A 10,767-nucleotide genomic window follows, 5' to 3' on the forward strand; every position below is an offset into this window, starting at 1 on the left:
CAGGCTCAGGCAATCCACTCACCTCGGCCTCCCAAAGTGCTGAAATTACAGGCTGAGCCACTGAGCCTGGCCACACTTTTTTTAAAAAGTGAGATTGCAGCTAGGCGCAGTGGCTCACACCTGTCATTTCAGCACTTTGGGAGGCTAAAATGAGGGGATTGCCTGAACCCAGGGGTTCAAGACCAGCCTGGGTAACTTGGTGAAACTTCGTCTCTACAATAAACCAAAAAGTAGCCAGGCATGGTAGCACATGCCTGTAGTTCCAGCTACTTGGAAAGCTGAAGCGGAAAGATCACACGAGCCCAGCAGGTCAAGGCTGTGGTGGCCATGAGCATGGCATGCACTCCAGCCTGGGCAATAGAGAGAGACTCCGACTCAAAAAAAAGAAAAGAAATTGAGATCAAATTTTATAATCTGTTAGTATCATTTTCCTCACTCAATATCATACTGTAAACATTTTCTCATGTCAGTGCATACTCTAAACATGGCTTTAACACCACTATCAGAATGTACTGTGATTTATTTTTAATTAGTCTCCTCGCCTAAGATATACAAGATGCTTCTGATTTTTTATTATTGCTATTATTACTATTATTATTATTATTTTGAGTTAGAGTTTCACTCTGTCACCCAGGCTGGAGGGCAGTGGCATGCTCATGGCCACCACAACCTCAATCCTTCCACTTCATCCTTCCAAGTAGCTGAAACTACAGGCATGCACCACCTTGCCCGGCTAATTTTTTATTTATTGTAGAGATGAGGTCTCATCAAGCTGCCCAGGCTGGTCTCGAACTCATGGACTCAGGCAATCCTCTCACTTCGGCCTCCCAAAATGCTGGGATTATAGGCGTCAGCCACCGTGCCCAGCCTTCATCATTATTTTTAAAAAGAAAGCACTGTAATGAACTTTCATGGATGCAAATTTTGTGCACATCTCTAATTATTTCCCTAGGACATATTTCTAAAAGTGGAACTACTGGATCAAAGGGTATAAACATTCTTCAGGATATAAATATGTATCAACAAATTGTCTTCCAAAATAACCATACCAATTATACTGACATCAACAGTATAGAATTTTTTTCACAGCATATATATGATTCTTTTCCCATAACATCTCCTTTTTTTTTAAGAGTTCCCAAATTTGACAGGTGATAAAAAAAAAGGTACCTTGTCTTAATTTGCATTTATTTGATTGCTAATGAGGTTGGACATTCTTTCATGTTAGCAGTCACTTGTATTCTTTTTTGATGAGTTTTTTTCCGCTATACTCTTTGTTCATTTCTTTTACTGAGTTGCTAGAATTCTTTGTAAATATAACACTTTGCCACATATGTTACAAATTCTTTTTCCTCAGAAACTGGAATATTTTATAAAAAATATAAAAGGATACCACTTGAGTTTTCTTAAAAACACTCCCTTATTGTTAAAGTCTGACCACCCTCTGTTGATCATTAAGGTTTAGAGCTTGAAAAAATCATACAGTTACTGCAAACCACCCCTTTGTTTTACAGGTAAAGAAATTAACTCATAACTAGCCTAAGATTACATATTTTGTAGCAGCAAAGGTAGCACCGGAGCTGAAAGGTGCAGACCACAGCCAGAAGGGCATCCCCAAGATGGCTCTGCCTCCCAAAGACAACAAAGGCCATAAATTCCTGCCTTTCCCGCCCATTCGAAACTTAAACCTGTGCTCAAACAACCTCTTCCTATAGAAATGCTACCTCATAATCTCCTCCAATAAGACTCAGACACGGCACTGGCCTGCCCCTGCAAGGTTCATAAATATACCTTTCTCCCTGCATAACTCTCTCTCTCTCTTATTCCCTCTCTCTGTCCCGTCACTCTCTCGCCTTTTCTCTCTCTCTCTCTCTCTCTCTCTCTCTTGCTTTTTCTCTCTGTCCCCACCACTCTCTTGTTAGCTCTCTCTCTCTCTCTCTTACTTTCTCTCACACTCCCTGCCCCCCCTTTTGCTTTCTCTCTCTGTCCCCGCCACTCTCTTACTCTCTTGCTCTCTTTCTCTCTCGGTCTCTCTCTCTTTTTCTCTCTCTCTCATCCTTCCTCGGTTACAGTCCCTTCGTGTAACTGCCCCTTTAATAAATCTCTCAGTTCAGACGGCGTGGAGTCGTTACTGGGCGCCCCCCCAAAACTTCTTTCAGGAGCCCTAATTGTCCAGGTTCAAGTTGATGCTGTTTCTACACATACACACCGGCTCATCTTCAACAGACCATTTACACGTGAAGTTCACTCATCCATCCATGGAGTAATTAGAACTTTGGGGACATTTAATAATGACCTTTATTTCACCAGACGCAACCACCACAGTCAATTACTGACAATCACCATGACTGTCGGTAATGATCTTTATTAAAAGCTTCCAAAAATGGATTTTTTATTTATCAAGGCATGGATCTTACTTATCAAAGAATGGATTTTATTTATTAAAGCACCATCTACCCAATGCCAAATCCATAACAAAAACAAACAGCTATGAGTTGTTTCTAGAAATACTCTGTTCCCACTTCTGTGAAACAGAGTGACTTACAGTCATCACCACCATCAACAAACACTTCTATTGACAGAGGGTACCATACTTCGTCCTTTAAGGTAACGATAGTTGATATCTTAGGGGGAAATTCAAGTGTCCTTTCATTGGAACAAATAAAAGAAGCAGCCAGCCCCTTCAAGAACAGCACAGCACTTTTAGCCAAGTCCTCCAAAAAGGAGCGATCTTGTTCTCCACCCCTCCCCAACACACACGTGTTGTTATGGAATCCCACTCCACCTCACCCTTCCGTGTGTGAGATTTTCTTCCCTCTGGCTTTTCACCTGCCTTCCTGCAATTCTTCCTCTGTCTCTTTGGCCAAATCTCTTCTCACACTGCCATTAGGACAAAGCTGCCTCCTGGACTCTCTTCCCTTCTTACTCTGCACACTTTCCTTGGGTAGTCTTGTCCAACTCCACCCTTTCAAATATCACCACATACTGATGAAATCCAAAGGTACAGCTCCAACCCAGACACCTCCCCAGACTATCAGACCCATCTAACCAATAGCACTGAGTATCTCCAGCAAGGATTCTCATGGTGGAACACCAGCCTCAGCTGCTCCAGAACAGAAATCCGACCTTTCCTGCTATTCCATGCATCCTCCAAAACACCTAGTCTTCCAAGACCAAAAACTGGACGTTTTACCAGATGTTAATCTTGTACATCCCCAGCACTTTGGGAGGTCAAGGTAAGAGGATTGCCTGAGCCCATGGGTTTGAGACCAGCCTGGGTAACTTCATAAGACCTCGTCTCTACAATAAATAAAAAAATTAGCCAGACATGGTGGCACATGCCTGTAGTTCCAGCTACTTGGAAGACTGAGGCAGGAGGATCACCTGAGCCCAGCAGGTCAAGGCTGTGTTGGCGGTGAGCATGCCACTGCACTCCAGCCTGGGTGACAGAGGGAGACTCCAACTCAAAAAAAGAAAGGAATATACATATATGTACAGTCATACATACACACTTCACAGCTCTATTTCTATGTCTGCATAGTTATATTAAAAAACATGAATTGATACCAAAATCTCCAATTTTGATATAACACCACTAAGTTCACTTAAGTTTTCTCACTCTCCATATCTGTAACTTCCTTTCCCGATAGTAAGGGACTTGATTGCCTCGTCCATAATGTATTTACTTATTTGATCAATTCACAATCTCCTATGTCTGCCACTATCCTTTCCTGCCCCTGCACAGACACCCTCCTCACTTTATTGGGTTCTTTTACTTCTTGTCAAGCCACCACTGCCACTGCGCCTGCCCTGAGACATACTTCTTGCTCAGCATTAGTTTCCACACTTCACAGCAGGTCCTCTGTACCCCATACAGATGCCCTTCTGCCCTGCTCTGTGCTGACATCCCCTGCCACATCACCACTGCCACACTGTCAACCCAGCTTGGCTGCCCCCTCGAGGATGACTCTCACTTTTCAGGTTCCAATACCTCACCCAGGCCACACTGAACCCCCTCCACCTCCTTGAAAACTGAAAGAACCACAGGCAGTATCAAATCTGAATGCAGAAGAGAATTTTGAGGAAAGGGGTTTTGACACTGTTTAAAATACAATGCAGAGGCCACTGCCTGTTCTGCCTGTGCCTACGGCTACCAGCTGGGAGCTGCACTTTCAACCAAACTGACCACTGGAGACAAGTCCTACCCTGGACAACTAAGCCCCTCTGAACCTTAGCTCCTTCACAGAATTGGCATTTTAATGTATTTTTGAAAGACTGAGGTATGAGAAGCGCTAGAGATTGAACAGCACTATGCCAATATGAGTCTCGTGGAAATGCCAAACCGAGATAATGAATCAGCAAGCAGGGAAAACAAGCATGGTGGTTGCCATAGATGTGTAAGGATGTGGGCTTTGCAGGGCCCGTGTCCTGGCAGGTTACCTGAGATTGCTAGCAGCATTTACCTCTCAACGAACGTGCGAGGAACAGACGGACAGTGGATGGAAAAAACAAGGAGAATCAGAGAAGGCAGAGAGTTCCAAATGCCACACATTTATGCCTGCTCAAGTGTTCTCTAGAGACCTCAGAGGCAAACAACCCTTTCCACATTCCCATTCAGTTGAGCACAGACCTCCCATGGCCTCAGATTCCCCGCCTACCATATCACTCTTAGGGGAGAGTGGGGGATAGGGGAAGAAAAAAGAAAAAAAAGAGAGAAAAGCCAACAAAACTCACTCTGAAGAGTGGGCCATCCGAAACCCCCTCTTGTTCCTAGGCAACTAAAAAAAGATACCCTGACCCTAGGCTGGACCTTGCAGGCGTGCAGATTCAGAAAAAAGGGCAAATTCTTCCCTGTGTGTGTGTGCAGTAACCTGGACAAACAGAAACCCATTTGTGAGATGGAATTTCCATAGCAGGGAAGGGCTCTGATGGGAATGTGTGGCGCAGGAACATCTGTCCTGGTATTAAATGCATCGTTCCCATCTTTCTAACATTACACTACTCTGCATGGAGGAGTAGAGACTCCTTGCTCCCTTTCCAAATGTACAGCAGGATCAACTTAGAGTGCTGGTCTCAAAGCAGGGGGAGGTGATTTTGTCCCCTAGGGGATGTTTGGCATGTCTGGAGATATTTTTGGTTGTCACAACTGAAAGGGGTGTGTTACTGGCGTCTAGTGGGTAGAGGCCAGGGATGCTTTTAAGCAAACTATAACACTCAGGACAGCTCCCACGACAAAGAATTTTCCAGACCCAGTGTCAGTGGTGCTCTCGCGGCAGGATTGCGACCACCTGTGTATCACTGCACACACAACAATCTAACAACATGGTACAGTCCCTCACCAAGTTACTCCTGAGTATTTTGGCTAGGAAATATTGCTAAGACACTCACATCCAAGATCAAGACTGAGCCGGAGATTTCTTTTACTAGATACCTTGTCACCTATGGGCTACACATGACTTTATAAGCAACAGAAGCTGATACAGATGCCAGTGCCTACTAAGGAAAGGCAACGAAAAATCAGTCCAGCTCACCCAAAGCACCCACCCAATGACTGCCAGTCAAGTGATTCTCCAGAGGAATCAAATATGGTAACAACCTTTTCAAAACTCAGCTTCTTTATCATTCATAAGATCTAATTAAGCAACCTCGAAAACCTCCAAGTCTGCCATCCGACCTAAATTCTTAGAACGGATCCTAAGATTCTTCCCCCTGCAATGAGTTAAAAAAGAAAAAGCTACCACAGAAGTTTCAACCCTGAATCTTTTTTTTTTAAATATCTGGGAACAGTTAACTCAGCAAAGAAGTAAATGTTCCAAAACAAAGGCAGAAGAAAACAGAAGTTTTTGCCAACACACACCGACAGTGAACCTTTAACACACAGTAAAAAGCAACCAGCACAGAAAGAGTTGCCCGGGAGATAGCTTTTTAAAGAGGTAAAATCTTACTCTGTTTGTCAAGGACAGCAGAACCATTAAAAACTGGGAAGTAGACTCGCTAGTGACATTCGCTCAGGAAGGGTCAGAGGTGACCACAGGGAGGGCACCCTTTTCAGCCGGGTCCAGATCTGCCCCTCCTGCAGGGTCTCCGGTCCCAACAACTCCAAGGATGGCTGCAGTCTCCTCTCTCTGAAGAAATCAGAGCCGTTCTCCCACTGCTGAAAATATTTGAGATGTGCCAAGCAGATGGTCCCACGCTTATCAGCAGAAGCCGTGCTTCCAATGGCATCATTTGGTGACACACTCAAGTGAAAATCTTCACGGTGATCCAGAGCTGAGTTGAGCTGGTGATAACGCAAGGTGGCTGACCAGACCACCTTGAACTTCGAGGACCAGCTAGGGATAAAGAGAAAGATGACCCAGAGAAAGGCTATGGGAAGGGCAAAATCTCATGTGTTGATGGAAAGACAGAGCCAGCTCAGCTCTAACTAGTCGTGGGACCTCTGCCAAGCTCTTTAAGACTCAGTTTTCTTGCCTGTAAAATGGAGCTGATAATATTACCTCAAAAAGTTATAACAATTACACGAGATGTATATATAGACCTGCAGAATAAAAGACATGTGGCTAAATAATTAAGGACTTCTTCCCTTCCAATGCCCTTTGTGGCATGTAACTCATGCCCAATTTAGTGTACAAGGCCCATAGGATGTAATGGAAAGAGAGAGGAAGCTAAGGAACCAGCCTCCAGGGGTAGAGGCATCGGTTTGCATCATCGGTAATGCCCAGCTTGCTTCTCACCCGGGTTCAGGGACTCTTCTGGGAGCCGCTGCTTCTGTCAGATCCAGACTCTCACCAGTGCAGTCAGGATCACAGTATCAAATCACTCCACCCTTCCCCCATCCCCGTTCCCCATTTTTCAAAGGCGCCAGTTAAAGCTCTAAAGGCTGAGCAGGAGAATTCTAGATCATTTGGATTTCAGGTAGCCCAGTCCTGTGGTGAAGATGTACCCCACACTCATGGCAGTGTTCCCCTCGTTCACAGGAATTTCTTCATATTTACTGTGCCAAAGCAGTAAGAGACCCCCTGGGACCAATCAGATCAAAAACGGGCTGGAGGGCAATCTCAGACTCTGTGGGAAAGCAGACTTAGGAACTCATGGATGAAGCGTTCCCCGGACTGTTTTCACAAGCCAAAAGACCAAAGAGCCAGGACAGTGCCAGATGACGCTTGTGGAAAGCCCAGCCCGCGGCTCCATCCTCCCAGTGGAAAGAGGGCTGTCCCAGGGTAGGCAGGTGCCGAGGAATAAGTCACCGGACCAGGTGAACTCAACCGGGAAATCGGGACGATGTTTCATTACCTGGCTTTGACGTTCCTAGGGAGGAGAAGGTCCGCCTTGTGGAGAACTTTAGTTTCCCAGAGAAGAATCAGAGACTGGAAAGAAAACAGGCACCATCTAACATACACTGCAAGGCAGAGAAGAAGGAGCACTCAGTGGAAAATAATTGGCCTCACAGAAGCCAACACAGTTAGGGGAGAAATGATAGGCTGCCTGAAGTGTTTCCAAAGTCACAGTTAGGAAGGAAGACACCCCAATGGAAAAGAGGGGTCAAGAAGATGGGACAGGATAGAAGGATCCTCTCTGCTCCTGTGTTCCCCATTTGCTGCTTCTCCGATCAGGGGCCGTCCGGGTTTTATAGGCATTTCACCCTGCACCTACGGGTACTGTGACACCCCAGCAGTGACCAACTAGAGAGAAGACTCCAACATCATTATGTAAGTCAACAGAACAGAGGGCCTCACCGATTTGCTTTTTCCAGCTCCCAACAGAACTGAGAAGTCTGTCCATGCGGGCAGAGGACAAGTTGCCCAGTTTGGAAACTGACAACAGTTGCAGGTGAATGAAGAATAAGCCACCAGGAAGCTGGAGTGGCCAGATGATTTCTAGGTAGGGGGAGAGACTCTGGAGGGGTTGGCAGCCAGCCACCGGAGCTGGGAAGAGATGGCTCTTTCTTCCCCCAGATCGAGTGGGTGGTGGAGGCGCCGATTGTTTTGTGACTAATTGGCACCACTAACAAAGCAGGAACCATCACAGATGGAGCTGGAGTTTCATTTGCGGTAGATAATGATTTATACTTAGAGAAAATACAGCAACTCACTGTAAAAATAAAACTACTTGCATTGAAGCCACAAATAGGTTGACTATTTCCGTGCTTGATTTGTCTTTGTGAGTAATCATTCTCCTCTTGAGAGGTGGGCAGGGTTGGGCGGGGGTGAGGCATAGAAAGAACGGGTAACAGAGCAACTAACCCTGAGGAAAAGAAGAGTTTGAAGCCCCCCACTTCCAGTGTGGAAATTCTAACTTTCACCTCCGTGGGACAAGTCACATCTCCCAAAGTTCCCTGGAGAAACTACTCTCTTTCTCCAATCACACAATAGAGCATCATGGTGGAGGGGGGCCTGAGGAAGGACCTTATGGGTGCAGGCAATGAGGAAGCTTGGTTACCCAGAGGCCATACAATGGGCCCACAAGGGCAGAACCCACAAGGGGTAGATCCGTAAGTAGTAGATACGAGGGGGACCCCAAAAAACCTGGAATTGTCTTTTGGAGGGCAGGCTTCCCCTGCTAGGCAAGTGTTCTGTTAGGAACCCATCAGCATCGGTGTACCAGCTAGTGTTGTTGTGAGAGGCTGCGTTCAGCTTCAGTTTTTTGGAGATTCTTTCAATATATTTGCCCATTCCATGGTGGGTGATTTACGAGTTCACCTTCCCACACAGTGCTGAGTGTTCAGCAGTTTTTAACCCAAAACAGTATGACCCATGTGCCCTACCCTTCCTATTCACCTGATCTCATCTCAAATGACATTTTTTGTTTCCCTGCTTGGAAAAAGTCCTCAAAGGGAAATGTTTTGCTGATGTGGAAGAGATGAAACAAAAAACGGCAGAAACACTAAAAGGCATCAAAATTGGTGAGTTCAAAAACCATTATGAGCGGCAGAAAAAGCATCTCAATAGGTGTATTGTATCAAATGGGGAGTACTTTGAAGGTGACTGAAGTTTCAACATATAAGAATAAATACACAATTTTTTATAAATAAATTCCGTGGCCGGGTGCAGTGACTAAAGCCTGTGATCCCAGCACTTTGGGAGGCTGCGGCACGAGGATTTCCTGAGCTCAGAGGTTCGACACCAGTCTGGGCAACTTGGTGAGACTTCATCTCTACAATAAATCAAAAAAATTAGCCAGGTGTGGTGGCACATGCCTGTAGTTCTAGCTACTTGGAAGGCTGAGGTGGAAGGATCACCTGAGTCCAGCAGGTAGGGGCTGCGGTGGCCGTGAGCATGCCACTGCACTCGAGCCTGGGTGACAGAGTGAGACTCCAACTTAAAAGATAATGGCAATAATAACAATAATAAATTCCATATTGTTTTGGTCCCTCCCTGTAGAGCCCATAAGTAGTACATGCTAGAACCCACAGGTACACCTGTAAGTGATAGAATTCCTTTCTTCCATCAGGGCTTTACTAGAAAGTTCCAAACCCTCTCAATGTCTTGGGGGCTTCAGTCAGTGCTAAACCCAGGGAAGTCTAGTGAATTCAAATCTCATCCCAAAATGCATTCCTTATTTGGAAAGAACTCTGCTTACCCTAGATGCTGAACCTATATTATGGGGAGATAACCATTAAGTGCCTCACAGAAGCCCAGCACTGCCTCTGTGTTGGAAAGACAGGTGAGTTGGGAGAACATGGGCTGAACACTTGATCTGAGAGAACAGTCGAGTGCTCATTTTCACGGGAGATGGCCCTAGAGTTCGGAGTAGAAACAGAGAATCCATGGAATGGCGGGCAACTTATTTAGCACAGATTGTCTTGTTCACCATTTAGGAGCAGAACAGTTTCATATATGCTAGAAATCTGGACTTGCAAGCTTGCCCAGGGTGATGAGTGATTCTTTTTTCCGCCCGTTTGATTGACAGGGTTTTGGGAGCAGGACAGTCCTGCCCTCTGCCCTCTGGTATGGCAAAGGAGTCTTCAGATCCTGCTGGCTAGATAAAAGTCCAAGATAAAACCCTGAGAACAGAACTCTCCCAGATGGGTTTGCTCCTCCTCATCCTCAGGAAATCTCCAGGCTTCTGCTAGTCTATGCTGCCCCGGAATTGGTGGGGTCTGTCCCAAGTGACGATTTTTACTTTCAGTGCACATTTCTTGCACGTCAAATCTGAAAGAATGTTGGGCTCGGTGGCTCAGCCTGTAATCCCAGCACTTTGGGAGGCCGAGCCGAGTGGATTGCCTGAGCCCGCAGGTTCGAGACCAGCCTGGGTAACTTGGTGGGACCTCATCTCTACAATAAATAAATAAATAATTAGCTGGATGTGGTAGCGAGCACCTGTAGTTCCGGCTACTTTAAAGGCTGAGGCAGAAGATCGCCAGAGCCCAGCAGGTTAATGCTGGGGTGGCCGTGAGTGTGCCACTGCACTCCAGCATGGGCGACAGAGTGAGATTCCAACTCAAAAAAGGTGGGGGGAGCTTATTATTTGGTAAATATTCCCTTGTGTGATACTATCACTGCAAAGAAAGGCATTTTTATATGTAAGTAGAATCTCAATAAATTTAAAATATCACATAGGAGGCCAGGCTCGGTGGCTCAGCCTGTAATCCCGCGCTTTGGGAGGCCGAGGTGAGTGAATTCCCTGAGCCCGTGGGTTTGAGACCCGCCCAGGCAACTTGGCGAGACCTCATCTCTACAATAAATAAAAAATTAGCCGAGCGAGGTAGCGCGTGCCTGTAGTTCCAGCTACTTGGAAGGCTGAGGTGGAAGGATCGCCGGAGCCCAG

General features: G+C 45.9%; 1 protein-coding gene across 1 annotated transcript in view; it reads right to left on the reverse strand.

The window, feature by feature from the left end:
• The window catches only part of MAS1 (MAS1 proto-oncogene, G protein-coupled receptor), a 20,208-nt gene extending 14,203 nt beyond the window's left edge, over positions 1–6,005 (reverse strand). The window contains exon 1 of the mRNA XM_008074373.1: positions 5,946–6,005. The gene's annotated coding sequence lies outside the window, so the exon portion shown is untranslated. The remainder of the gene's footprint in view (positions 1–5,945) is intronic.
• Positions 6,006–10,767: the final 4,762 nt, after the last annotated feature.

Source organism: Carlito syrichta, unplaced genomic scaffold (genome assembly GCF_000164805.1).
Source record: "Carlito syrichta isolate Samal-C Ts95f unplaced genomic scaffold, Tarsius_syrichta-2.0.1 Scaffold316421, whole genome shotgun sequence".
Lineage (NCBI taxonomy): Eukaryota > Metazoa > Chordata > Mammalia > Primates > Tarsiidae > Carlito > Carlito syrichta.